We start from the raw sequence: 27,930 nt of genomic DNA on the forward strand, positions 1-27,930 counted from the left end.
AAATAATTTTAGGGCTGATAGCTGAGCTAGATGACTATGGATACAGGAAAATATTTTCATGGTTTCTTTTACTCTTTAGGTCATACATGACAGGAATTTTTAATGAGATGAAAGACATTTATGGGGGAAGACACACAATTGCCTGCGACATATGTTATATTTTTAGAACTGTGTACAGTTCACCAAATTCACTATTCGGCATTTGTGTTTACTTGTTTCCTTATCCATCCAGTCGTCTATGCTAATTTAAATACGAAATCTTGCCGACTGATTTTTGCAGGGAAATTTTTCCAGCTGTCAATGGGAAGCAAACTTTGTTCTTAGCCTAACATCAAGAGACGATCTTCCTCGTCGGAAGAGGAAATTTATGTAGTGTCTACTTCCTGACATGAATATCACATACTTTAGCTATCAAGCGCTGGCCGACCTCTCAGCGATCACCAGAATCCTTTTTGGCTCATTATGAAGCCAACGCCTGACGCTTATTATTGGTATTAATTGGGTTAACACTTTCATTTTGTAATAGTGATTACGTATAAACAGCTATTAGTTGTTTAGTTGCCTGTAACACAATAATTAACGGCAGCACATTTCTTTGAAGTGCCATGCTTAACATTATTCCGAAACTATTCTCCCAATAGTCCGTGTGACGAAAAGTTCGCCGCGACTTCTGAATTAACTGAAATTATTGAATACCATTACAGATTGAAAGCGTACAAGTCTGGGTTGCTCTCCTCGGAATAAATGGGGTTCGATGCAAACTTGCCCCTTCGAATCCTTTACCTATACACCAGTTGTGCAGCAGCATCAGAGTTCCAAATGTTGTGGGGATCCTCTATTTTGGAAATCGAGAAGACGCCGCAAATTATTAGTTCTGTATTAAGTAAGGGATGATTCACTTGTTACACACCCACTTCTTTCCAAGATTCCATTGTCTTCAGCGCAGTTTGCGCAGAGAACTATACGCCGAAGACGAATACCTGACATCTATCTCGGACATGTTTTTATGTTGTTGTCCAAAGATCTTAAAGCGATAGAGTGCTTTGTAGCCACTAACCTCAATCCCTGATAGCAGCTCCAGTTTTCACAGATATAGAAGTGACAACAATTTACACCTGCTTCGCTCGACTCGCGCTTCCATTCGTCTTATGAAAAGCGTATTTTTGATTCGAAGTTACAGACAAGCGATAGAGTCAATCTGAATCCCTTTTAATCATAGCATTTTACATATGTTCGACGTTTATCAAATATCGTAAAGTTTATTTTAACGTAAGGGTATAAATTTGGCCCCCAAATACAGAATTACAAGTACCTGCAGTGAACTGTTCACGAATACCTATAGTATTGTAAGTCACCGATAAATCATTATTCCTAAAACTCTCATATCAGTACTACCTTCTGCCTGTGAATACTGCAGTGAAATTCATTTAGTACAGAATTTTAGAGCCATACATTGAAAATCATTTGCCGTACATCGTTTTGTGTCAAATAAAAATCTCAGACTACAGTTGATTGGGAAAAAAATCTGAAGTCACACAATGTGTGTCTCAAAAATGTCATCTCGTCGCTTACAACTTTGGAAAATAAACATGAGCACTGTTTTAAGTAGATTGGCTTTGTATTCAGGAGGGTGTAGGCTCCAGCCCTCACTTGTCCATCCTGATTTAGGTTTTACGTCGTTTCCCAAATTACTTTATGCAGACGCCGAGATGGTTCTACTGTAAGGCCACGGCCGGCTGTCTGTCCCATCCTTGTCAAACAAGGTCTGTAAGTAGGTAAACGCCTGTATGTATGTATGTATGTATGTATTATATTATATTATTTTTCGTTCTTCTTAAATTGGAATACCATGATATTTCCAGTATCCTTGTAAAAGTGATCTACGGATGAATAAAACTATTACTACTACTTCTACCACTAATACACCAAGCCTACAAACAGTGAACATTTACAGTGTTTTGTAATGGCAGAAAAGTGCACTGCATGAAAATAAATGAATAAATAAAATCGCATTTTCAACCTTAAATAACCGTATGTTGTAAAACCACAGAACATTCTTCTTTTATAAGTTTTTTACCGAGACTGAAATTGGGTATTTGTTCGACTTGTCACTTGTTTGGAAGTCTGACAAGGGGGGTCTCTGTAGGCTCGGGGCAGTGTCCCTGCCCTGGGTAACGCACTTCATTTTAGGTCTTTCCCTAATCCAGTGTTGTTTATAGATTCCCTCTTCCTTAAAATAAAACGAAATAATACATTCTGATATACAGTTGGATGCTTGAGGTTCACAGTAAAACAGGACCAGAAGAGAGATCACGATTACTGTTTAGTTTCAATAGTTCGTTGCTTTAGTCGTAAGAGTTGAGAAAATGAGAAGTATAATTTGTGTTACAACGACACTAACTAAAAAAATAAATAACATAAGAATGCGCCATTTCTAAATTTGGTTTATCCATATATTTTAAACACTGGAATGGAATTCACATTAAATTCCTTGTTTGCTAGTATCCACATAGCGCTAACGCTAGTAACGTACTTATTTACGAGTTCAATGTAAGCATCGAATAAATAGACTGCTTTCGTCAGACGCTTGCCTTTTTGTGACGAAAGGCAGTAAGCGAAACAAGTGAATACCAATATAACAATTTTATTTTTCCGTTTCTCTTTCTGGAATATATAGGTCTAAAATGTTGACAGCATTAACATTATCTTATGGAAGCTAGCTTACACTTTATTTTTAACTATGGGTAAATTTCGACGACTACTTCGTACGAGGGAAAGGTGATAATACCCGAAAATCTTATGTGATTTCACATGAGCAAGCCACAGCTAACCCCACAGTGCAGAAGCGACAATCATTTCCTGGCCACTCGCTATTCGCGACATTTGAAGGAGAATTATAATGGACTTCCAATGAATATTTTTCCGCAGAAGTCTGACACGCCAAAGACCTCATGCAAATAGGAGCCACAGAGTCAAAATGACAGTCAAAACAATGGACAAAGGCTGGTAAAAGTGCACCCAAGACGGCAAAATCATTTTGTCCGCTGGGAAGATGATGTCCACTGTTTTTTTGGGATCCATAACTTTTTTCTGTTATGATTGCTGGATCGTTTGAAACTTGCGCTGCCTGGAAAAAATATCAAGGTTGGTACACAAGGAAGTGTTCTTTCACGAGGATAATGAACCACCCCACACATCAGCGATAACAACGGTGAAAGTGCATGGACTGGGCTTCGAATTGGTTCCTCATCCACGCTATTCGCAGACTGACGACTCAAGCGACTTCTTCCTGTTCACTAACTTTAAACTTTCGCTGGCTGGAAAGGAATTTTCATTGGATGAGGAAGAGATCGTCTCAGTCAACGAGTATTTTGGAGAGTTCGACAGAACCTATTTTTGCCATGGGATGAAGAAGCTGGAGGATCTCTGGATCAATTCCATAACCCTCGAAGAAGATTATATCGAGAAGTAAGGTGAATTGTTAACGAAACAAATATTTTTTCTTGCTCTTTTACTATAGATATCAAACTACCCTCGTATGTCAGCTATGACGTGGTTGCTGGTTGGTTGGCTAGGAGGGACATTAAGGCGAGACCTTCCAGGAAGCAGTGCAAAGTGGGACAGCGGTAGACTGCACACATGGGAACAGTTGCTCTGGTGTTTCTTATGTAACAAATGCTTAACACCGGTACGAGAAAATCATTCTAAAAAAAAGGTAACTGCATCTGATTTAGTGAGGCATTTAGTAGTACTGCAACTAAAGAAGTACAAGAAGAATTCTAAACCTAGGACAAAAAAATGGCTCTGAGCACTATGGGACTTAACATCTGTGGTCATCAGTCCCCTAGAACTTAGAACTACTTAAACCTAACTAACCTAAGGACATCACACACATCCATGCCCGAGGCAGGATTCGAACCTGCGCCTGAGCGCCTTAACCGCGAGACCACCGCGGCCGGCTAAACCTAAGACAAACAGAATTTAAGAGAAGAGGTATCTTGCTAATATAGCAAGAACCCAGGAGATACTAAAAGGTTTCCGATAGATTATATAATGGTAAGACAGAGATTTAGGAACCAGATTTTACATTGTAAGACTTTTCAGGGGCAGATGTGGATTCTGACCACAATCTATTGGTTATGAACTGTAGATTAAAACTGAAGAAACTGCAAAAAGGTGGGAATTTAAGGAGATGGGACCTGGATAAACTGAAAGAACCAGAGGTTGTACAGAGTTTCAGGGAGAGCATAAGGGAACAATTGACAGGAATGGGGAAAAGACATACAGTAGAAGAAGAATGGGTAGCTTTCAGGGATGAAGTAGTGAAGGCAGCAGAGGCTCAAGTAGGTAAAAAGACGAGGGCTAGTAGAAATCCTTGGGTAACAGAAGAGATAATGAATTTAATAGATGAAAGGAGAAAATACAAAAATGCTGTAAATGAAGCAGGCAACAAGGAATACAAACGTCTCAAAAATGAGATCGACAGGAAGTGCAAAATGGCTAAGCAGGAATGGCTAGAAGACAAATGTAAGGATGTAGAGGCTTATCTCACTAGGGGTAAGGTAGATACTGCCTACAGGAAAATTAAAGAGACCTTTGGAGAAAAGAGAACCACTTGTATGAATATCAAGAGCTCAGATGGAAACCCAGTTCTAAGCAAAGAAGGAAAAGCAGAAAGGTGGAAGGAGTATATAGAGGGTATATACAGGGGCCATGTTCTTGAGGACAATATTATGGAAATGGAAGAGGAGGTAGATGAAGATGAAATGGGAGATACGATACTGCGTGAAGAGTTTGACGGAGCACTGAAAGACCTGAGTCGAAACAAGGCCCCGGGAGTAGACAACATTCCATTAGAACTACTGACAGTCTTGGGAGAGCCAGTCCTGACAAAACTCTACTATCTGGTGAGCAAGATGTATGAGACAGGCGAAATACCCTCAGACTTCAAGAACAATATAATAATTCCAATCCCAAAGAAAGCAGGCGTTAACAGATGTGAAAATTACCGAACTATCAGTTTAATAAGTCACAGCTGCAAAATACTAACGCAAATTCTTTACAGACGAGTGGAAAAACTTGTAGAAGCCGACCTCGGGGAAGATCAGTTTGGACTCCTTAGAAATGTTGGAACATGTGAGGCAATTCTGACCCTACGTCTTATCTTAGAAGAAAGATTAAGGAAAGGCAAACCTACGTTTCTAGCATTTGTAGACTTAGAGAAAGCTTTTGACAACGTTAACTGGAATACTCTCTTTCAAATTCTGAAGGTGGCAGGGGTAAAATGCAGGGAGCGAAAGGCTATTTACAATTTGTACAGAAAGCAGATGGCAGTTATAAGAGTCGAGGGACATGAAAGGGAAGCAGTGGTTGGGAAGGGAGTGAGACAGGGTTGTAGCCTCTCCCCGACGCTATTCAATCGGTATATTGAGCAAGCAGTAATGGAAACAAAAGAGAAGTTCGGAGTAGGTATTAAAATCCATGGAGAAGAAATAAAAACTTTGAGGTTCACCGATGACATTGTAATTCTGTCAGAGACAGCAAAGGATTTGGAAGAGCAATTGAACGGAATGGACAGTGTCATTAAAGGAGGATATAAGATGAACATCAACAAAAGCAAAACGAGGATAATGGAATCTAGTCGAATTAAGTCGGGTGATGCTGAGGGAATTAGATTAGGAAATGAGACGCTTAAAGTAGTAAATGAGTTTTGCTATTTGGGGAGCGATGTAACTTATGATGGTCGAAGTAGAGAGGATATAAAATGTAGACTGGCAGTAGCAAGGAAAGCGTTTCTGAAGAAGAGAAATTTGTTAACATCGAGTATAGATTTAAATGTCAGGAAGTCGTTTCTGAAAGTATTTGTATGGAGTGTAGCCATGTATGGAAGTGAAACATGGACGATAAATAGTTTAGACAAGAAGAGAATAGAAGCTTTCGAAATGTGGTGCTACAGAAGAGTGCTGAAGATTAGATGGGTAGATCACATAACTAATGAGGAGGTATTGAATAGAGTTGGGGAGAAGAGGAGTTTGTGGCACAACTTGACTAGAAGAAGGGATCGGTTGGTAGGACATGTTCTGAGGCATCAAGGGATCACCATTTTAGTACTGGAGGGCAGCGTGGAGGGTAAAAATCGTAGAGGGAGACCAAGAGATGAATACACTAAGCAGATTCAGAAGGATGTAGGCTGCAGTAGGTACTGGGAGATGAAGAAGCTTGCACAAGATAGAGTAGCATGGAGAGCTGCATCAAAACAGTCTCAGGACTGAAGACCACCATCACAACAACAACAACAACAACAACAACAACCGATATAACGGACACCGTTTTGCGCCAGGCGATACGAGAATCATATGAGTGTTCTATCGCAGTTGTAGGAGTGTGAACTAGTTGAGATGCTGAACTACGTTCGTACGCGCTCCACCGATGGGGGTTGCTTTTAAGTGCTATCGTATCACATAATGTATCGCGAGAACCGTGCGTAACAGTAACAGCGAGATTTCTTGCCCACGCTGCGTCTCGAATACTTCAGCCAATCTGGAACTAATACGCAGAAAAAATTAGGCCACGAAGAGGAATCTGCTAAGGTAGATTCCACAGTAGTTGCTAAGAGGATTACGAGGGAAAAATGTGTATAACTGCAACACCGTGAAGCAATCATAATGAAAACAAAAAAGTCGCGCATGGCTAATGGTGGAGCAAACAAACTACTGAGTTGCAAACTATCTGAACCACAACAAAAAACTAATAGCCGTGCCGTCATTAGTTTGAAGGTTCGTTTGAACACGACAGTGCTTGGTAGATGTGAGCATCCATTATGACAGCTTGGTCAATTACAGGAGGGCGAACAGTTTAATGGGGGAGAGGAACCGCTTAGCTATTCAGCATTCGTAAGGCACTGCGTCAGGCAAGTTTCTTTGTTAAGATTTGGGAAGCAAACTCAACTACGGATTAGAGCTATACAAAATTGAATGGTTCAAATGGCTCTGAGCACTATGGGACTTAACATCTGAGGTCATCAGTCCCCTAGAACGTAGAACTACTTAAACCTAACTAACCTAAGGACATCACACAACACCCAGTCATCACGAGGCAGAGAAAATCCCTGACCCCGCCGGGAATCGAACCCGGGAACCCGGGCGTGGGAAGCGAGAACGCTACCGCACGACCACGAGCTGCGGACAGAGCTATACATTTGGATACGCAATGCGCTACCTGAGCAGTCAGCAATCCATACAAAATGTAACTGTACGACGACCAAAAAATTTTGTGACACCACCCTGAGCTGCAATAAGACCACTTCCATTTAAACCCAAGAACTCTGAAGTGCTGTTCTTGTGTTTTTGAGTCATTACTTCGCATACTGTTTTGAAATGGGCTCACAGTTCACTGGTAACAGATTTCTGCAAGACACTTTTTAGGTCACCTTCCGCTTGGATAGCGTCGCGCATCAGCGCGCCGCTTCCGGGATTCGGGGAGGTGCGCTGACTCCGGAACGAATCCACTGGGTGGATTAATGACGGCCAGCCTGGACGTGGTCCTGGCGGTTTCGCCACATCCCTCTAAGAGAATACCACACCGTTACCCAAGTCCCGCTTCAGTTACACGAGTCACAAACATTTCGAAAACATTCTCGCGCGGCATAACACTATAGTAGGAGTCACGAACGATGGCGGTCGAGTTTAGGCTTGTCCTGCGCACCTACGTCACGTATATTGACAGCCAATGAGCGTCGTGTAGTGTTCTGCGCGCTCTGCTGTGAATGCCGTAGCTAATGCGAGCATTAAATGTGATCACAGCGAGTTGTTTAGTGAATTTCGAATCCATTTGTTGCGAGCAGTCATCGTTGATTGTGAAAGTAAGCGATAAATTCTGCATAAGAAATCGATAGACATAATTTGCAGGATATACGCTCCCTTCAAGCGAAAAGTACGCGCATGCGCGTACCGCAACTGTCGCTTGGAATCGTCAACAATAAAATCCCCTCCGTGCCTCGACATGCGCGAACCGCCATGTCTATGGATCTGACTATAGACGCATACTGATGGGGCACACAAAATACCGTCCCCGTGGGGAAGGGGTGGCTGAAGGAATGACATCCCACCACCCTGTACGACTAACACAGCCAAATCTAGACAGACATGCTGATCTTGCGACGACATGGGATTAGGAAGAAGAAGTGGGATACTTTTATATCACCTGCCAAATAACTATATCGCGCATTTGTGTAGTCGATTGCATCTTCGACAGGTGGGCTGTTATCGTGGTGAAATATGGTTCCATGTATGTTTTGAGAAGCATGTCTTTGTTCTTTAAATAGGTGTACAAATTTCTACTCGAAAACTCCATTTTCACTGGTATGTTATGAAAACATTAAGCATGTCTGTTGGATGGTTTAACTTCCCAAAATTTGTATGCGTTCATTCATCACTGTTACTAGAAAGGGGAGCCCGTCCGATAACGTCACCCGTTTCTTTCTATCCATCACTTTACGCTGACGTGCTGAGGGCCAATATGTCTTCAGCAATAACGCTATAGCGGATGCGCCATTAATGGTCGCAACATTTGTGACCGTGTCAGCCTCTGTGGCAGCAGATATCAATTAACAGTCGACTGTATGAGATACTGATTGCTAGGTACATGTGTTTACACACACCAGACAAATTTCTGATTCAGTGTTCTCCCGGTAAGAGCTTTAATAGTCTATGGCGACAGCTCCATTCCATACCCATCATTATTTCGAGATACTGTATTTTCTGTACAGCGATGCGTGTGCCAGGAGTTCTCGTGTGTTGTGATTACATCGTCATAAAACGTTGTAATGATGTAAGTAAACTTCGCTAACAGAATGACTAATCTTCGTCAAAACTTGCCCCAAGACGTAGAACAACGTACAACACGTTCGGAATAGTCTGGGACTTTTAAAGACCAGTGGGATATAAATTGGGTGAGGTGGGGGGGGGGGGGGGAATAGAAGTGTCTCAGTTTTTAGTCTTAGGTAGTTGGTTTAAGCACATGTTCCATGGATTACAATTGCGATCTCTCGCTGTGATACAGGAAGCGTCAGTTAGGCTGCAATCGTAAAGGCATCACGCAGGCCATTGGCATGATTACCTTTTACATTAATTTTTAGCCACTTTTACACGAGTCAATTTCTTGTTTCAGTAGATAACTCGTAGAAAGTCAGTCTGCTGCAGCGTCTCTGTAATATTATTCCCGAGCTGAAGCTCGCTTGCACGAATTGTCTGGTCGTCTGTGCTTACACGACGGCGCCAAAATTGCGTATCTGTTGCTTAACCCTGTACTGAATAGTGAAAGTAATAATATGACGAAACGTTATTCTAAATCTGTACATAGTAAAAGCATTAACGCAGTAGCAGCGATAATATGGTTTATTGTTGACCAAAGCAAAATTCATAGTACATCTTCTTGACAAAGATCGTAAGGTAAATTGTCCACATTGGTGAAAACTGAAAGAACAGGAAAACTGCCACTCAAAATTGTGTCGATAGTGTGTCGCAAAGTCTTTATGCCACTGGCGTAGCCGGGTGGTGTGGCCGTGCGGTTCTAGGCGCTACAGTCTGGACCCGCGTGACCGCTACGGTCGCAGGTTCGAATCCTGCCTCGGGCATGGATGTGTGTGATGTCCTTAGGTTAGTTAGGTTTAAGTAGTTCTAAGATCTAGGGGACTGATGACCTCAGAAGTTAAGTCCCATAGCGCTCAGAGCCACTGTCGTAAACCACAGAAGAAGCAAATCTGTTGTTTTTGATATAGGCGTAACAGAAAACTGCTACGCAGAGCTGAGAATGCTTTATCTGTCGCCGGCACTCGTAGGTTTCAAGCCGAAATGAGGTTAAAGATAACTGAACTTTAATTAAACCGCAGACAGCTTTTAATTGATGTTTACTGACGATCGGTTTCGCTGCTTTAAAGCAGCATCTTCAGGTTCTTAGTAGTGTCACATAGATTAGCACGTGGAGACGCCCCCAACATTCGTAGAAATAGAATCCAACACCATGAAGAAAGGAAGTGACAATCTATAGTGCTTTAACTTCGCGGCAACCACCTACGGGGTTTGTCATTGTAAATGGGGAGCGCAGTTATCTGATTTTTATTCACGCTTCAGACTGTTAGTTCGATTAAAATTGGCCGGCCGATGTGGCTGAGCGGTTCTGGGCGCTTCAGTTTGGAACTGCGCGACCGCTACGGTCGCAGGTTCGAATCCTACCTCGGGCATGGATGTGTGTGATATCCTTAGGTTAGTTAGGTTTAACTAGTTCTAAGTTCTAGGGGACTGATGACCTCAGATGTTAAGTCCCATAGTGCTCAGAGCCATTTTGATTAAAATTAACTTGATAGTTGGCGTCTTCAGTTGCCTCTACAGTGTTGCCACAACCGCTGCCGCTTACCGCTCGGTTATCGGCGACACACACAAACATGGCGGGTCACTTCACAAATGCTGTTAATGTGTAACGCGAAGCAATGTTGGAAGCGGCAGACACGAGGTATGATGGACTTCAAATGGGAGGTGCTCTGTCGACAGCTGATTTTAAGAGACCAGTGACTGAACTGCCGCAGACGACGCGTTCTGTAGCCCTGAATTTAAGCTCATGTCCTAACCTAACCACAACATCGTGGTGCGCAATGCATGCGAGAACACGGCGATCAACAATTTGCAGCAGATCTAAAATCACGATCGCTTTGTTCACGGCGGTTAACGCAACCTCTACGCGCAAAGCAGAGACAGCAAAATTTCAGTTTTATCGCTAAAATCAAACTGGAATTTCTCGCTGTCATTGGTTACCTGAAACTATCCTCACGCTTGCTACACGGGCTGCAGCGTTACCAACAGATGAGCATTCCTGGTTGGCATTTGGTTGCAGATTATAGGCTAACTAAGAAAGAATTATAGGAAGAAAAATAAGAGCAAATAAAGAAGTCAATATGATTTTGAAAATGACGCGACAAATGATTAGAAATAAAAATTACATTTAACTCAATTAAATGAATAAAATTATAGTCAAAATCTTTAGATTCAGAAATTTAAAATACATTCGCTGCTTTGGACGAGATTCGAACTTACGACCATCTACACATCAGTCAAATACGGTAATCACTGCGCCGCACCATTACTCTGCGGAGGAGCGCTACATTTAGGACTCTTAGTGCTGCCTTCAAAAATTCGGCCTCACGCAATGTCGTGCGAAGCTTATCTAATGTAGTCCGATCTCTATGATTATAATAACTGTATATGTAACGCTGAATAGCGCCTGTGCGAAAGGATCCAGTAGTGTTTGGTTAGTCCTGTGTATGAAGCGTGTGTACATCGTTTGTGTGTGTGTGTGTGTGTGTGTGTGTGCTCTTCGCTGACGAAGGCTGTGGCCGAAAGCTATAAGTGAGAGTCTATTAATCGTGCCTGTCTGCAACACGACGTGTCTTCTTTACGGTAAGCAGCAATCTATCTTTTCCTGCATTGTTGGACTTCCATTGACGTATTGTTGGCGAGAGAACGCCAGCCCGCTCGCTGTCAAGTGGCAACCGAGTTAAACAGCCTTGTAGAGCACCAACAGAACTGTAACACATTCGTGAAGTTCGCAGGCTGCTCTAAGGAGCAAAATATTAATTTTTGGAGCGTTCAAATAAACACGCTTTGACCCTGGAAGTGGTAGTCCCGCCTAGCTGGAGTATACTCACAACAGATCTGGAGACGAGGAAGGCCTCCATGACGGGCTGAGATGCGCTGCTTACTGGCCGTTTTACGCGCGCGACTCGCCAAACACCCAACACGTGTATCCGTTTACAAAGCACGCCTTCATCACCGCAGCGGAGAGCCGCTGCGCAGCCAGAAGTGCGCCAAACTCTATCCGCTGCGCCTGGCGTCCACACACTCACTCACTGCGGTATCATGAGCTCCCAAATCCGATTTCCCGTATAAACTGATCTCTCACTACCGCTTCTTTCTGGTCATGTAAACACCCCCATATTGGTCCTGGAGATGCAGTTCTGGCTGCCGGATTTCATATCCCACAACGGTAGCTCGCTCCGTGTATACTTTAAGATCGCTGTTTGCCTTTTACAACAGTCTTTTACTGCATCTGCAAGTTGCTTCGTCCCCCCCCCCCCCTCCCCCGTATGTGTGGGATACAACATCCAGAGGGGAAGGGGGTGAAGGAACAACAAGAAGCATTGGACTGAGGGCGAAGTTCTTACAAGGGCTCCCCATCGCACCCCCCTCAGATTTAGTTATAAGTTGGCACAGGGATAGGCCATGAAAAACTGAACACAGATCAATCAAGAAAACAGGAAGAAGTTGTATGGAACTATGAAAAAAATAAGCAAAATATACAAACTGAGTAGTCCGTGTGCAAGATATGTCACATTAAGGTACCTGTTCACTGAGGAGCACCGTGGTCCCGTGGTTACCGTGAGCAGCTACGGAACGGAAGGTCCCTGGTTCAACCCTCCCTCGAGTGAAGAGTTTTAATTTTTTATTTTCAGACAATTATCAAAGTTCATGCACTCAGACATGATCAACTTTGCTCTCCAAAATTCCAGGACATGTTCAGATTTGCTTGGACACATGCAGGATTTGACGGTCTACACACGGAAAAACTTGAAAACGTTAAAAACGTTTGTTTTGACAGAGCACAGGGAAAACTGTTCGACTGTGAAACTTTTGCATTCATTTGTTGCCGTTTATGCGACAAACTCAATGTTTTCATCACTTTTTTGGGAGTGATTATCACATCCACAAGAAAACCTAAATCGGGCAAGGTAGAAGAATCTTTTTACCCATTCGCCAAGTGTGCAAGTTAGGTGGGTCGACAACATATTCCTGTAATGTGACGCACATGCCGTCACCAGTGTCGTATAGAATATTTCAGACGTGTTTTCCTGTGGAGGAATCGGTTGACCTATGAATTTGCGATCAAATGTTTTCGGTTCCTATTGGAGAGGCACGTCCTTTCGTCTACTAATCGCACGGTTTTGTGGTGCGGTCGCAAAACACAGACACTAAACTTATTACAGTGAACAGAGACGTCAATGAATGAACGGTCAGATCGTAACTTTGCGAAAATAAAGTAAGTAAAATTTTTGCTCGAGGGAGGACTCGAACCAAGGACCTCTCAGTTCGCAGTTGCTCACTCTAACCACGGGACCACGGCGCTCTTCGTGTTACATACTCCAAGATGTTGGATATGTTCCACTTGGACTACTCAGTTTGTATATTTTGTTTATTTTTTCATAGTTCCACACAACTTCTTCCTGTTTTCTCGATTGATCTGTGTTCAGTTTTTCAAGGCCTATCCACTGTGTCAATTTATAACTAAATCTGAGGGGGGTGCGATGGGGAGGTTCCCTTGTTAGTTTCCTTTACTGAATTCACGTCTAGCGTATCTGATATTTTTTCTACACAGAGAGACGCATTAATGTTGATATATTTATTAAATCAGAAAAATCGAACTGTGTGACAGTAACCTTACAGCCAGCGTACATGGCTGGTTTGTAATTGCTGTACACAATCTCGCTTTTCGTGTCACAAACAGTTGCACACTTTCACAAGCTGATGAAAACATAATTGCTAGTTAAGTGTACATGATTAAGAAAATGACATTATCCCCTAGGAATTAATATTTTAGCCATTCCAAGGTCTCAAAACACTGGACTGCGGTAATCTTCCACCAGTGGTCACTTCGCAATTTTTCCACAACAAAACCGTGTATTACCTAATTAAGAAAATGTGCTCAAAACATGTGGGAGACTGCCGAAGACCGACGGAATTATTAACGATGTTCCAAAAAATTAATCAAATACACCACATTAGAATTTTAATCAATATTAATACTACTTTGTAACAGAAAATACTTTTTTTAAGCTGAAAGTTTAATGATAATTTGTCAATGCGACAGAACACACTACACTATTTTACAGTAGTGAAGTTAAATGTGGAGAACGCTATAATAATGAAAACTTATGAGCTGATTGTAATAAATACATGGGTTAGCGGCACAGGCCAGGAGGGATTTATAATGTGGAGTTTAATTTGACAATAGACTGAAATTTGCTAAGGCGAAAATGTTGAGAGTATTTGTGTGAAGTTATGTATGTGGATCAACATATCCTGAAACAAAGGACCGCTATTTTTCCTAATGTGTCATTACTGTTTCCATCACTGATGCGTGGTGCTATGTTACAGATCGTAATAAGGAAATATGCACCATCTTCATTTATTGACGTCAAAATTATTTTTTATTTATTTGGACAAGAATGCTGAAAGACACGCCAGCAAAGGAAAGAGTCGACACAAAAACAATATATTTTCCCAATTTGCGAAACTGAATGCCTACAGCAGCTGCTTGATCATGCCTTACTGTGGTTAACAGGCACTTCTTATACACAGTCCAGTTACATTAATGTGTCCACCTGTCGAAAACCTGAATATGTTCCCCAAGGGTAGATGTATACTGGTGTTGATTCACTGCGCCTTCTGGTCGAGCGGTTCTACGCGCTTCAGTCCGGAACCACGCGGCTGCTACGGTCGCAGGTTCGAATCCTGCCTCGGGCATGGATGTGTGTGATGTCCTTTGGTTAGTTAGGTCTAAGTAGTTCTAAGTCTAGGGAACTGATGACCTCAGTTGTAGAGTCCCATAGTGCTTAGAGCCATTTGAACCATTTTTGAACTGTGCCTTCCAGAATTACAAGGTCATCCAGGGAAAGCCACGCAAACATTCTCCAGATCAAACACTCCCTCCTCCGGCCTGGACCCTTCCGACAGTTGTTGCAGGGTGTTTGTTCTCAGACTTTCACGCCGTACACGCAAACGAACATCTGTTCGATGGAGCATAAAAAGTGATCTATCTGAAAAAGCCACCTGTCACCACCCAGTGGATGTTGCGGTACTGGCGTGCAAACTCCAGCCTCCATCGCCGACGAACAGCAGTCAACGTGGGTGCATTAACCAGGCGCCCGCTGCGGAGTCCCATTCGCAACAACGTTCGCTGAACGGTCGTTGAGGAGACGCTGTTGCTGGCTCTACTCTCAACAGTAGGACCTCTATTGGCCCGTACACATCTCCGCAGCAGTCGTTCACCGCTGTCAACTACGGCCCGTGGAGCACCCTCAGTTGCCTCAGCGACGGTTTTGAATATAGCCATTTTGCCATGCACAGTATATTTTAACAACGGTGGCACGCGAACTTAGGCGATTCGGAAATGCTTCCAGTGTTGGCCCGAAAGATAATGATCATGCCCTTTTGGACGTAAGATAAATCGCTTCGTTTCCACATTACGACTGCGACATCACCGTTTCCCGCGTTAGTCCCTTATTTGGCGAGCAGTTCTTGCCAGGGATGTGTGTTTTGCACTAGAATGTTATTCCCGCTGAACCTCCTGATGTTGTGTTATGATGAGGTGATTTGCTGGATTGGCCCCAGGTGATGTCCGCAGACTGTTGTGGAGAAAATTACTCTCACAGCATGACTGGCCTTTGGCCACTCCCTGCACCAAGTGCCTATCCGCTGCAGATCTTCCTGCATTTCGCAGCAATTTTCTAATGCTGCAACTTCTCTGTATACTACAGCATCATCCGCGAAAAGCCGCATGGAACTTCCGACACTACTAGGTGCATCTGTATATATTGTGAAAAGCAATGGTCCCATAACACTCCCCTGTGGCACACCAGATGTTACTTTAACGTCTGTAGACGTCTCTCCATTGAGAACAACATGCTGTGTTCTGTTTGCTAAAAACTCTTCAATCCAGCCACACAGCTGGTCTGATATTCCGTAGGCTCTTACTTTGTTTATCAGGCGACAGTGCGGAACTGTATCGGGCGCCTTCCGGAAGTCAAGGGAAATGGCGTCTACCTGGGAGCCTGTATCTAATATTCTCTGGGTCTCATGAACAAATAAAGCGAGTTGTCTATCACACGATCGCTGTTTCCGGAATCCATGTTGATTCCTACAGAGTAGATTCTGGGTTTCCAGAAATGACATGATACGCGAGCAAGAAACATGTTCTAAAATTCTACAACATATCGATGTCAGAGATATAGGCCAATAGTTTTGCGCATCTGCTCGACGACCCTTCTTGAAAACTGGAACTACCTGTGCTCTTTTCCAATCATTTGGAACCTTCCGTTCCTCTAGAGACTTGCGGCACACGGCTGTTAGAAGGGGCGAGTTCTTTCTCCGGTGAAGTTTCGATCCGTTCTGGCAGATCGCACAGCCGGAGTACAGTAGGCATTCACGCGATACTTAGACGTCTATCTTCACGAGTGTTTCGTAAGCAACCTCTCTTGTAGACTGTACAGTAAGGCCGTATACATACGACTCACGTTACAAGCAGCGTACTGTTACCGAATTCTTGCGTGCCGAAAAAGAAACCGTGGTGAAAATCCACAAACGTTTGTGTGTGCAGTGTATGGCGATGATGCAGTTAATAGAAGTACAGTTGGGCGATGGATGAAGAAATTTACGGCCTCAGGAAATGCAGAAACAGAGCTCCATGATCAGCCACGCTCGGGTCGTCCTGTCACAGCCACTGCTCCAGACGTGCTGAATCGTGCGGACGCCATTATTCCTGCAGACCGGCGCATCAAAATTCGACAATTGACTCTACACTTGTCGGTCAGCATTGGAAGTGCGTGTGCAATGATCGAGACTCCCGGATATTGAAAGAGGTGTTCACGATAGGTTCCACGAATGCCTCATCCACCCTCCAAGTCCAGACCTGGCACCCTCGCACTCCCATCTCTTTGGGCCGCTTAGAGAATCTCTATGGGGAACACACTTTGAAGATGACAGTGTCAGTCATGCAGTGAAAACATAGCTACGCCTACAGGACAAGAGCTTTTACCAGAAGGGAATACATGCTCTTCCACAACGTTGGCGTACGGCCGTGGAACGTGATGGGGACCATATAGAAAAACAGGACATGGGGAAGATATGGTGATGTATATTGTCACCAGATTCTGACTTTTAACAATAAATACTTTCTGAGAAAAAAATGAGGTACATTACTTATTGAACGACCCTCATATATAAACCTTCCACCGCTAGTGCTGCCGCCTGGCGTTTATGAGTGCTTTTTGCACGTTGACATCGAACTCAGGCGGTACTCACATTAATGTGACTTGACTGTGTATCTCGCTGTATCAGGATAATCGACTTAGGTGAAAGATTAGTTTTCCACCCCGTTAGGGCTTCGTGGCTCACACAATCATTTACATCGTCAGCCTATGCCTCGATTTCCACTGGGTCTTTCTGTCACTGTAGGTAGCCTTCACTCCTCCTTTCTTTGTGCACGTTGTAGACATCGTGACTTATTTGCCGAGATCTGATTTCAGATTTAATTCTTTTCTTGTGTCGTTACTTCGGGTTAAGGCGCCTATACATTAATGACCCTGCAGAGAATATTAGGATAGTAACGTCAGACTGTCTGTACATGATGAAGTTTAACAGTCAGATAGAGAAAAGATCTCAAAATGGTGCACGGGCTGGTAACTTTCTTAAATGTTCAGGAACGTATAATTGTCCTCGTAGCAAAGGCGAAAAACGTAGTGTGTACTATGATCACAACGTCACTGAGTCACAGTTGGAATCATACAAGTCATAGAAATAGAAATGGATGTAATAGTCTTTTGAAACGCGAAACTGAATGATCACTTAGGCTCATATGTAAAGTAGGTGCCGACATCGGGTCACAGGCAGGATACTGAGAAAAATTCAGTCAGTCTACAAGAGAGGTTGCTTACGAAACACTCGTGAAGATAGACGTCTAAGCATCGCGTGAATGCCTACTCATAAGGTTTTCAGGACCAGTATTAAGTGGAGAAGCTAGGAATATACTAGAATCCCTTACGTACCGCGAGGACAAGATTAGTTGAATTAAAGAGCGCGCAGAAGCGTTTAAACAGTTTTTCTTCCAAGCTGCATATTCGAATGGAAAGGAACGGAACCATCACATCTAGTACTATGAGATGTATCATCTGCCACGCACTTCACAATGTTTTGCAGAATATCAGTTTAGGCGAAGAGGAACTATATTTTCCTTTCACTGAATTCGAATTCGTGTCGTCCTTCAAATATCTGACTGACACTTGTAGCCTTTCGCAAGTGCGGAATCCCGTTGTGTCCTCGTATTTCAGTCGCCCCAGTGACGAGCAGCTCAGGAATAACAACGTGACACACGCCAGGCGCCGCTACTTGTGTAGCTTTCACAGCCAAACAACCCGCGCCACCACACAATTCATTATGGCCCGCCACGCGCATGCACGTTACGCACAGCGAACGTGGCCGTTGCTATTCCGAACAACTCTCAGGCTGCGCTCACAGAGGATCCGATATCGGTGGATTCCGCCCACGACCGACATCGGCCAGAGACGACTGAACTTTTCAAATGAGTACTCCATTACGTGCGAACACTGTAGCCGATGTTATCTCCCGAACGTACAGACTTCTGACGACAATCGGTGAAATTCAAATCAGTTTGTTTTCTTCGGTCAAATCGAGCACACGAAATATGGCGCGTGAGAATCTGATAAGTTTAGCCCAAGAAAGAGTGAATTTGTAGCATCCTGAGGATCAAAATATCATAATCGGGTTATAATTCGGATTCTGTGGCCTGAGATCGCAGGTTTGTTCGAAACCTCAAATAGGCGAAATCTTTATTGGACATTTCAGGCAAAGATTATAACCTCAGGAAATAATTTGTTCAAATGAAAAGGGTGGCGTATCTTATATTCTTACATCCACTGTAGTGGATATGTTTTGTGGTACGTTGTCATTAATTGTCTACAAATTAGTATTACTGCTTACTGGCGTTCTATGCCAGTAGGATAGTGATTCTGTTAATATGAAGTGGTTTGCAAATGTGGCGTACGGTAGGTGTTTCCACTTTTAAGAGCTGTAGGTATTCAGAATACCTTATGCTACACTTTAGCTTGTCTTTCACTCGTGTGCGCCGGCCGCGGTGGTCTAGCGGTTCTAGGCGCTGCAGTTCGGAACCGCGGGACTGCTACGGTCGCAGGTTCGAATCCTGCCTCGGGCATGGATGTGTGTGATGTCCTTAGGTTAGTTAGGTTTAAGTAGTTCTAAGTTCTAGGGGACTGATGACCTAAGATGTTAAGTCCCATAGTGCTCAGAGCCATTTTTCACTCGTGTGCTAAATGACAGTCATTGAAGGTTAACTGACGTACATGTGCACAACGTTAAGTAAATACAGCGAAATAGTGTTTATAACTTGCTTATCAGTCACCACGAATTATCTCGAGTAGGTCACAGTATGTTTCTCCCGTCATCTCACATATTCGTAAAACTTGTTTGGTCATTCCGAGAACTGAGGACAGAGTGTTCTTTACAAGACAGGAAAACTCATTCACATGCATTCAGCGTCTCTTAATAGCAGGAGCCGCTATGCAGAACTCGTATCCAAGCAGAGAGGCATCGTGGTATCCATCCCACCCTAAGAGGTTAAAATATAACCTACTTCATGCATAGTATAGATTCTAACCTAACCTAACCTCCTTGACCTTGCCAAAAACTGACGAAGAAGATCGGATGCACTATGATCCCCCTGTCGGCCGACGTTATCGGGCGATCTCTCGCGACGGCGTCTGACGACCGTTGTCGGTGCCGCTGTGAACGCAGCGTAATAGGTGTGGACCTCTGGCCCTGAAGAAAAGATTGATTTATCGCTACTCCACGCGTCAATTTACACTACTGGCCATTAAAATTGCTACACCACGAAGATGACGTGCTACAGACGCGAAATTTAACCGACAGGAAGAAGATGCTGTGATATACAAATGATTAGTTTTTCAGAGCATTCATACAAGGTTGACGCCGGTGGCGACACCTACAATGTACCGACATGAGGAAAGTTTCCAACCGATTTCTCATACACAAACAGCAGTTGACCGGCGTTGCCTGGTGAAACGTTGATGTGATGCATCGAGTAAGGAGGAGAAATGCGTACCATCACGTTTCCGACTTTGATAAAGGTCGGATTGTAGCCTATCGCGATTGCGGTTTATCGTATCGCGACATTGCTGCTCGCGTTGGTCGAGATCCAATGACTGTTAGCAGAATATGGAATCGGTGGGTTCAGGAGGGTAATACGGAACGCCGTGTTGGATTCCAATGGCCTCGTATCACTAGCAGTCGAGATGACAGGCATCTTATCCGCATGGCCGTAACGGATCGTGCAGCAACGTCTCGGTCCCTGAGTCAACAGATGGGGACGTTTGAAAGACAACAACCATCTGCACGAACAGTTTGACGACGTTTGCAGCAGCATGGACTATCAGCTCGGAGACCACGGCTGCGGTTACCCTTGACGCTGCATCACAGACAGGAGCGCCTACGATGGTGTACTCAACGACGAACCTGGGTGCACGAATGGCAAAACGTCATTTTTTCGGATGAATCCAGGTTCTGTTTACAGCATCATGATGGTCGCATCCGTGTTTGGTGACATCGCGATGAACGCACATTGGAAGCGTGTATTCGTCATCGCCATACTGGCGTATCACCCGGCGTGGTGGTATGGGGTGCCATTGGTTACACCTCTCGGTCACCTCTTGGACGTTACATTTCAGATGTGTTACGACCCGTGGCTCTACCCTTCATTCGATCCCTGCGAAACCCTACATTTCAGCAGGATAATGCACGACCGCATACTGCAGGTTCTGTACGGGCCTTTCCGCATACAGAAAATGTTCGACTGCTGCTCTGGCCAGCACATTCTCCAGATGTCTCACCAATTGAAAACGTGTGGTCAATGGTGGCCGAGCAACTGGCTCGTCACAATAGGCCAGTCACTACTCTTGATGAACTGTGGTATCGTGTTGAAGCTGCATGGGCAGCTGTACCTGTACACGCCATCCAAGCTCTGTTTGACTCAATGCCCAAGCGTATAAAGGCCGTTATTACGGCCAGAGGTGGTTGTTCTGGGTACTGATTTCTCAGGATCTATGCACCCAAATTGCGTGAAAATGTAATCACATGTCAGTTCTAGTATAATATCTTTGTCCAATGAATACCCGTTTATCATCTGCATTTCTTCTTGGTGTAGCAATTTTAATGGCCAGTAGTACAGGGTGATTCAAAAAGAATACCACAACTTTAAAAATGTGTATTTAATGAAAGAAACATAATATAACCTTCTGTTATACATCATTACAAAGAGTATTTAAAAAGGTTTTTTTTCACTCAAAAACAAGTTCAGAGATGTTCAATATGGCCCCCTCCAGACACTCGAGCAATATCAACCCAATACTCCAACTCGTTCCACACTCTCTGTAGCATATCAGGCGTAACAGTTTGGATAGCTGCTGTTATTTCTCGTTTCAAATCAATGGTGGCTGGGAGAGGTGGCCGAAACACCATATCCTTAACATACCCCCATAAGAAAAAATCGCAGGGGGTAAGATCAGGGCTTCTTGGAGGCCAGTGATGAAGTGCTCTGTCACGGGCTGCCTGGCGGCCGATCCATCGCCTCGGGTAGTTGACGTTCAGGTAGTTACGGACAGATAAGTGCCAATGTGGTGGCGCTCCATCCTGCTGAAATATGAATTGTTGTGCTTCTTGTTCGAGCTGAGGGAACAGCCAATTCTCTAACATCTCCAGATACTGTAGTCCAGTTACAGTAGCACCTTCGAAGAAAAAGGGACCAAAAACTTTATTGGCTGAAATGGCACAGAAAACGTTCACCTTAGGCGAGTCACGTTCATACTGAGTTGTTTCCCGCGGATTCTCAGTGCCCCATATACAGACATTGTGACGGTTGACTTTCCCGTTAGTGTGGAAAGTTGCTTCATCACTAAACACAATCTTTGAAACGAAAGATTCATCTGTTTCCATTTGAGCAAGGATAAAATCACAGAAATCGATTCTTTTAATCTTATCAGCTGCAGACAGTGCTTGAACCAATTTCAGACGATAAGGTTTCATAACTAACCTTTTTCGTAGGAGTCTTCATACAGTTGATTGTGGAATTTGCAGCTCTCTGCTAGCTCTGCGAGTCGATTTTCCTGGGCTGCGAACAAATGCTTGCTGGATGCGTGCTACATTTTCATCACTCGTTCTCGGCCGTCCAGAACTTTTCCCTTTGCACAGACACCCATTCTCTGTAAACTGTTTATACCAACGTTTAATACACCACCTATCAGGAGGTTTAACACCATACTTCGTTCGAAATGCACGCTGAACAACTGTCGTCGATTCACTTCTGCCGTACTCAATAACACAAAAAGCTTTCTGTTGAGCGGTCGCCATCTTAGCATCAACTGACGCTGACGCCTAGTCAACAGCGCCTCAAGCGAACAAATGTACAACTAAATGAAACTTTATAGCTCCCTTAATTCGCCGACAGATAGTGCTTAGCTCTGCCTTTTGTCGTTGCAGAGTTTTAAATTCCTAAAGTTGTGGTATTCTTTTTGAATCACCCTGTATATCCGCCAGACGATCGAAAAGCTGTGTGTTGCGGTTGACAGAGAGAGGTTAGCGATGTTTCAGAAACGACAGTAGCATCTATTAGGCGAGAACAAGACAGAGGAGAGAAATCTCGGAAGTTGCGAGCGTATCCTTCGGCACTGAAAAAAAAAGTGTTCAACTCGTCGTCGTCCTCCTCCTCCTCCCTCCCCCCCCCCCCCCTCCAGAAGTTCTTCAGGCTTGAGTTATTGGACTACATGAATTTATTTTGCGGAAATAAATGCAACATTAAGACAAGTGCTGTTCGCATAAGAACTTTAAGCACGATTTATAGTGTTTTGGCAGAAAGTTGGGGGATTCTGTGTGGAGTACCTCCACTTTTCTTGTAATACAGCATATCGATTAACAAGTAAATAAGTTCTGTTTCTATAAACTGCAGAGCAAGAGCTGACTGTTCCGCCATTTTTAGCCGATCATCCACATAGCAGCCGTACTGTTTACACAGCTTTCTAGTTAAACTACGTTCCGTAGAAAGCATGAAGGACGAACAGATGCCAATTCAGCTGCTGAATAACACGACGTTTGCCCCTCTCCTTCTATTCCCTACACCTCCTTCAGACGTGTAGCGTGAACCACTCCTCGTGTGGGGGAGATGATGCGAAGATATATCTCACTTCACACGTCACAGTCAATGACTTGCGTTTCACGCTGGTTCTTCGCACATAAGCCTTACCGCGTCGATACAGTGTGATTAACAGCTTGTACACGTGCTCTAGCCAATAAGGACTGTATGCAGAGAAGGCAACTCTTCACCTTAGCATACATAAGAGCAAATAAAGAACCGCGAACGATAATTAGAAGAGTAACATACATTCTTCATCTCGCAACTACGGGACATATTTTCTTACTTTCTGTAAAGTACGTATACAGTCCTTCAGTTTCTTCAAGTGACACTATCAAACAGTATGGTGACTACGGCATTATATTCAATCCTGTGTTAGCTTCCCCCTCCTCCCACCCACCCACCCTTTGGCGAATACCGGGCGCGGGGACGTTTTTGCTATTAACACCACAGCAGAAAAAAAGAGCTACTAATCGGAAACAGAAACATATAAATACGCAATGCGCTATCCATCACCTGCCAAATTAACCTTTTTATGCTTCATTTCGGTCTGTTACCCGAATCTCCATTAAAAAGAAAAAGCTTGTTTTGTGACACAGTCGTCGGCTTTGACAAGTCACAGCCGCACGGTCACTTTCCAACCTCACGTAGACTCCGCTACAGATAATTCAGTCACCACAAAATTCAGTTTTCAAAGAACATGTATCTAGTTGCTGTGATAAGTCACTGCTCAAAACAGGACAGTGGTACCGAGATTTTCAATACACCCCACTCTCTGCATCTACGATTCAACTGCCCATATCAACATACTCCCTAAGCGCAACTCCTCCGCATACCCAGAATCAATTTAAATTTACACCGAGGCGACAGTCATGGAATAACGATATGCACATGACATATGGCTGTAGTATCACGTACGTACGGTATTGAAGGCCAGTGTATTGGCGGAGCTGTTATTTGTACTCAAGTGATTCATGTGAAAAAGTTCCCGGCGTGAATATGGGCGCAGCAGGGGAATTAACAGGCTCTGAACGCGAAATGGTAGTTGGAGACAGAATGCGTGGAACATTCCTTTTCGGCAATCGTTAGGGAATTCAATATTCCGAGATCCACAGTGTCAAGAGTCAGTCAGTTTCAGGCATTACTTCTCACAACGGACAACGCAGTGGCCCACGACCGAAAGCAGTGGCGTTTGCGTAGAGTTGTCAGTGTTAAAAGACAAGCAACAATGCTAAAACTAACCGCAGAAATCAAAGTGGGACGTACGACGAACGTATGCGTTGCGACAGTGCGCCGAAATTTCGTGTTAATGGGCTATGGCAGCAGACCACAGACGCGAGTGCCTTTGCTAACAGCACACGACATCGCTGGCAATGCCTCTCCTGGGCTCGTGACCACATCGGTTGGACTCTAGATGACTGGGAAACCGTAGCCTGGTCAGATGAGTCCCAGTTTCAGTTGCTATGGGCTAATGGTACGGTTGGAGTGTGGCGCAGACCCCACGAATCCGTGGACCCATGTTGTCAACAAGGCACAGAGCAAACTGGTGGTGGCTCCATAATAGTGTAGGCTGGTTTTCCATGGAATGGACTGGTTGCTCTGGTCCAGCTGAACCGATCAATGAATTGAAATGTTCGGCTACATGGAGACCATCTGCAGCCACTCATGAACGTGATGTGACTTACCCGCCCATCCAACTCTTATGGGACATAATCGAGAGGCAAGTTCGTGCACAAAATCCTGCATTCGGCAACACTTTCGCAATTACTGACGACTGTAGAGGCAGCATGGCTCAATATTTCTGCAGCCCTCAACGACTTGTTGAGTCCATGCCATGTCAAGTTGCTGCACTAGGCCGGGCTAAAGGAGGTCCGACGTGATGTTAGGAGCTATCTCACGACTTTAGTCACGTCAGTGTAGAGACAACACTATCACTCCGGTGCTACAGCACATGTCAATTACTAGGCACACATTTTAAACTATCGGATTATATAAGTAATAGCTACAGTCTCACAAACACACACACAAAACTCACACACACACACAAAACTCACACACACACACACAAACAAACAAACAAACAAACAAACACACACACACACAGACACACACACACACACACACACACACACACACACACACACACACACACACACAGAGAGAGAGAGAGAGAGAGAGAGAGAGAGAGAGAGAGAGAGAGAGAGAGAGAGAGAGAGAGAGAGAGAGAGAGAGAGGGGGGGGGGGGGAGCAACAAGTTGAATAACATGACTCCATATGTTTGTTATAGGTTGAGTATCACAGCCAAAGCAAAAGTTTCCAGAATGAGATTTTTACTCTGCAGCGCAGTGTGCGCTGATATGAAACTTCCTGGCAGATTAAAACTGTGTGCCGGACCGAGACTGGAACTCGGGACCTTTGCCTTTCGCGGGCAAGTGGTCTACCAACTGAGCTACCCAAGCACGACTCACGCCCCGTACTCACAGCTTTACTTCTGCCAGTAGCAAAAGTTACTGTGCAGCACACGCTTTCTCGCCGTAGAGTACACGCGGGATCGTGAATGGCGCGGCTGAGAATTATCAGGTGCTGCATCGGGGCAGCGTTCTCCTACAACACGCTCAAGGCCTGACCCGGCATCTGGCCGAAGAAAAGCAGTCAGGGCCACCGCACACGTCATCCGCTTGTGTTTTGCTGCAGAACGCAGCTTGTAGAGTGACACGGCAGACTTACTAACCACCATTAGTCGATCAACATATAAAGAAGATCGGTAGGTAGGTTTTGCGCGACCGTAATGTACTTCTTGTGGTACAAAGTTACATTTGTGATTTTCCAGTTACGACAGACCCCTGCAGTAACATACGCTATGTACCCGTCGTTCTACTTCAGCAGCAAAAAGATTCTAGTTGGCACATACTGACAAGAATACTAACAGGCAGTGTGGTGCCTGAATCAGCTGCCAGAAACACGGATCGTTTTTGGTTCATTGCTTCTTCCAAGACGGCCGCGGTGGCCGAGCGGTTCTAGGCGCTTCAGTCCGGAACCGCGCGACTGCTACGGTCGCAGGTTCGAATCCTGCCTCGGGCATGGATGTGTGTGATGTCCTTAGGTTATTTAGGTTTAAGTAGTTTTAAGTTCTAGGGGACTGATGACCTCAGATGTTAAATCCCATAGTGCTCAGAACCATTTGAACCTTTTTTTTTTTGCGTCTTCCAATAAGAAACTGTGAACAAAGGCGGACTGATAAGGTATGCTATGAGGTGGTTCTCAGCAGAATCGGAGAGGGAAGGAATACATGTTAAACACTGACAGGAAGACGGGACAGGATGGTAGAACGTAAGTTGAGCAGGGAATAACTTCACTGGTACTGGAAGGAACTGTAGCGGGTAAAAACTGCAGAGGAAGTCAAAGACTGGAATGGATCCAGCAAACAGTTGAGGACGTAGGTAGCAAGTGTTACTCTGAGATGAAGAGATTGGCAGAGGAGAGATATTGGTGGCGGGCCGCATAGTCAGAGGACTATATATATAAAGACGCTGTGAAAATCTGAAACCACCTGTGGAAGTCGTGGATCTGTTATTCGGTAGTAAATGTAATCCTCAGATGGAACTAAGCTTCACGCCATACATTGTTCCATTATGGCCGAAAGTTGGGTCTGGCAACAGAAAAGTGGCGGGATCGAATCCTGGTCGGTCCACGGAATATTTCAGTCCGCTTTTAAACTAGCCCACACCTCTCATTGGTGATAAGAGTCGTGTGGAACGACACGTGGTTCATATTCCACGTTGACCTCTACGTCCCCTTTGTCCGGTAGCATCACTAGGGCAGGTTAGGGACATGCAAATCATGTCACACGGGATTTATTATGGTGGAAAAGCGGCAAGCCCAACGATATTTCAACAGACAGTTGCATTTTTGCTACTAAGAAGTCTTATTTGATGTAGAAATATTTCCATAGTACAGGCAGGCGACCATTCAGATTTGGCACAACTTTGAAATATAGAAATATAGATCGCACAATTCTTTACTAAGCGATGGAATTTTGAAACGCGTAACGCTTAATAAAGAACTGTGCGATCAAGACTTTTCTATATTTCAAAGTTTTGCCAGATAAGGAGTCTTAGCCACATACTAACTGCTGTGTTTTCAGGCTACTCTGTTACGATTCTCAGTGTATTCTGTTACCAAATACAAAGATGCTTGAAGGTGACAGAATACCTTGCATTTTTATTCTAACATTACTGGCGACAAAGTGTGTTCTTTGCGGCTACAGAAACAGGTAATTTTAGCAGCCACAAATTGACTACTAAAGACTGTCACGAGCGCAGAAAGAAGAAAATAATAAAAAAAACACACGTCCGGAAAGAACCAGTCAATACCAGTTGGTGAGTGTTAGTGAGGTGGTACAGGTAGGGAACCAGTTATAAACGAAACTGAGATAGATACGCGGACCAGAGGGGAGAGGGCTAGTATGTAATCTACGATAACTGAGCATAAACACAATCGAATAAGAGAAGCACCAAGAGGTGGACGACGGTCATGAGGTGGAGGAGAGCTTATTGTACATCCAAATCTACATCTACATACATATTCTGTAAATCAATGTGAAGTGCTTGGCAGAGTGTATGTGACATGGTACTACATGTTCTGTGCATGTTCAAAATTTCGCAGAGATACTGGAGGAATAATTTTTGCCGAGTTCCATACAAGAAAGTTGTTGGTAGACACCATAGCACGTGGTGTAGTGGAGGCTACCCTCTAATGCGGACGCAGAAAACGAACAGCTAGTGGCCTGCACTTTTGAGAGCCTTGACGCATGTCACTAATGGGCGGAAAACTACCTCCGTAAGAAGTGGCGCAGACTACGATTAACTGTCG

The 27,930-nt window shown here is 44.1% G+C and overlaps 1 protein-coding gene across 5 annotated transcripts in view; it reads right to left on the bottom strand.

The window, feature by feature from the left end:
• LOC126204398 (TBC1 domain family member 4) overlaps positions 1-27,930 on the bottom strand; it is a 914,874-nt gene that overhangs the window by 69,007 nt on the left and 817,937 nt on the right. The window contains exon 1 of one of the 5 annotated variants that reach the window (XM_049938773.1): positions 911-929. The exons of the other annotated variants lie outside the window; for them this stretch is intronic. The gene's annotated coding sequence lies outside the window, so the exon portion shown is untranslated. Of the gene's footprint in view, positions 1-910; positions 930-27,930 lie in introns of those variants that run through there. 5 annotated transcript variants of the gene reach the window in all.

Source organism: Schistocerca nitens, chromosome 9 (assembly GCF_023898315.1).
Source record: "Schistocerca nitens isolate TAMUIC-IGC-003100 chromosome 9, iqSchNite1.1, whole genome shotgun sequence".
Taxonomy (NCBI): domain Eukaryota; kingdom Metazoa; phylum Arthropoda; class Insecta; order Orthoptera; family Acrididae; genus Schistocerca; species Schistocerca nitens.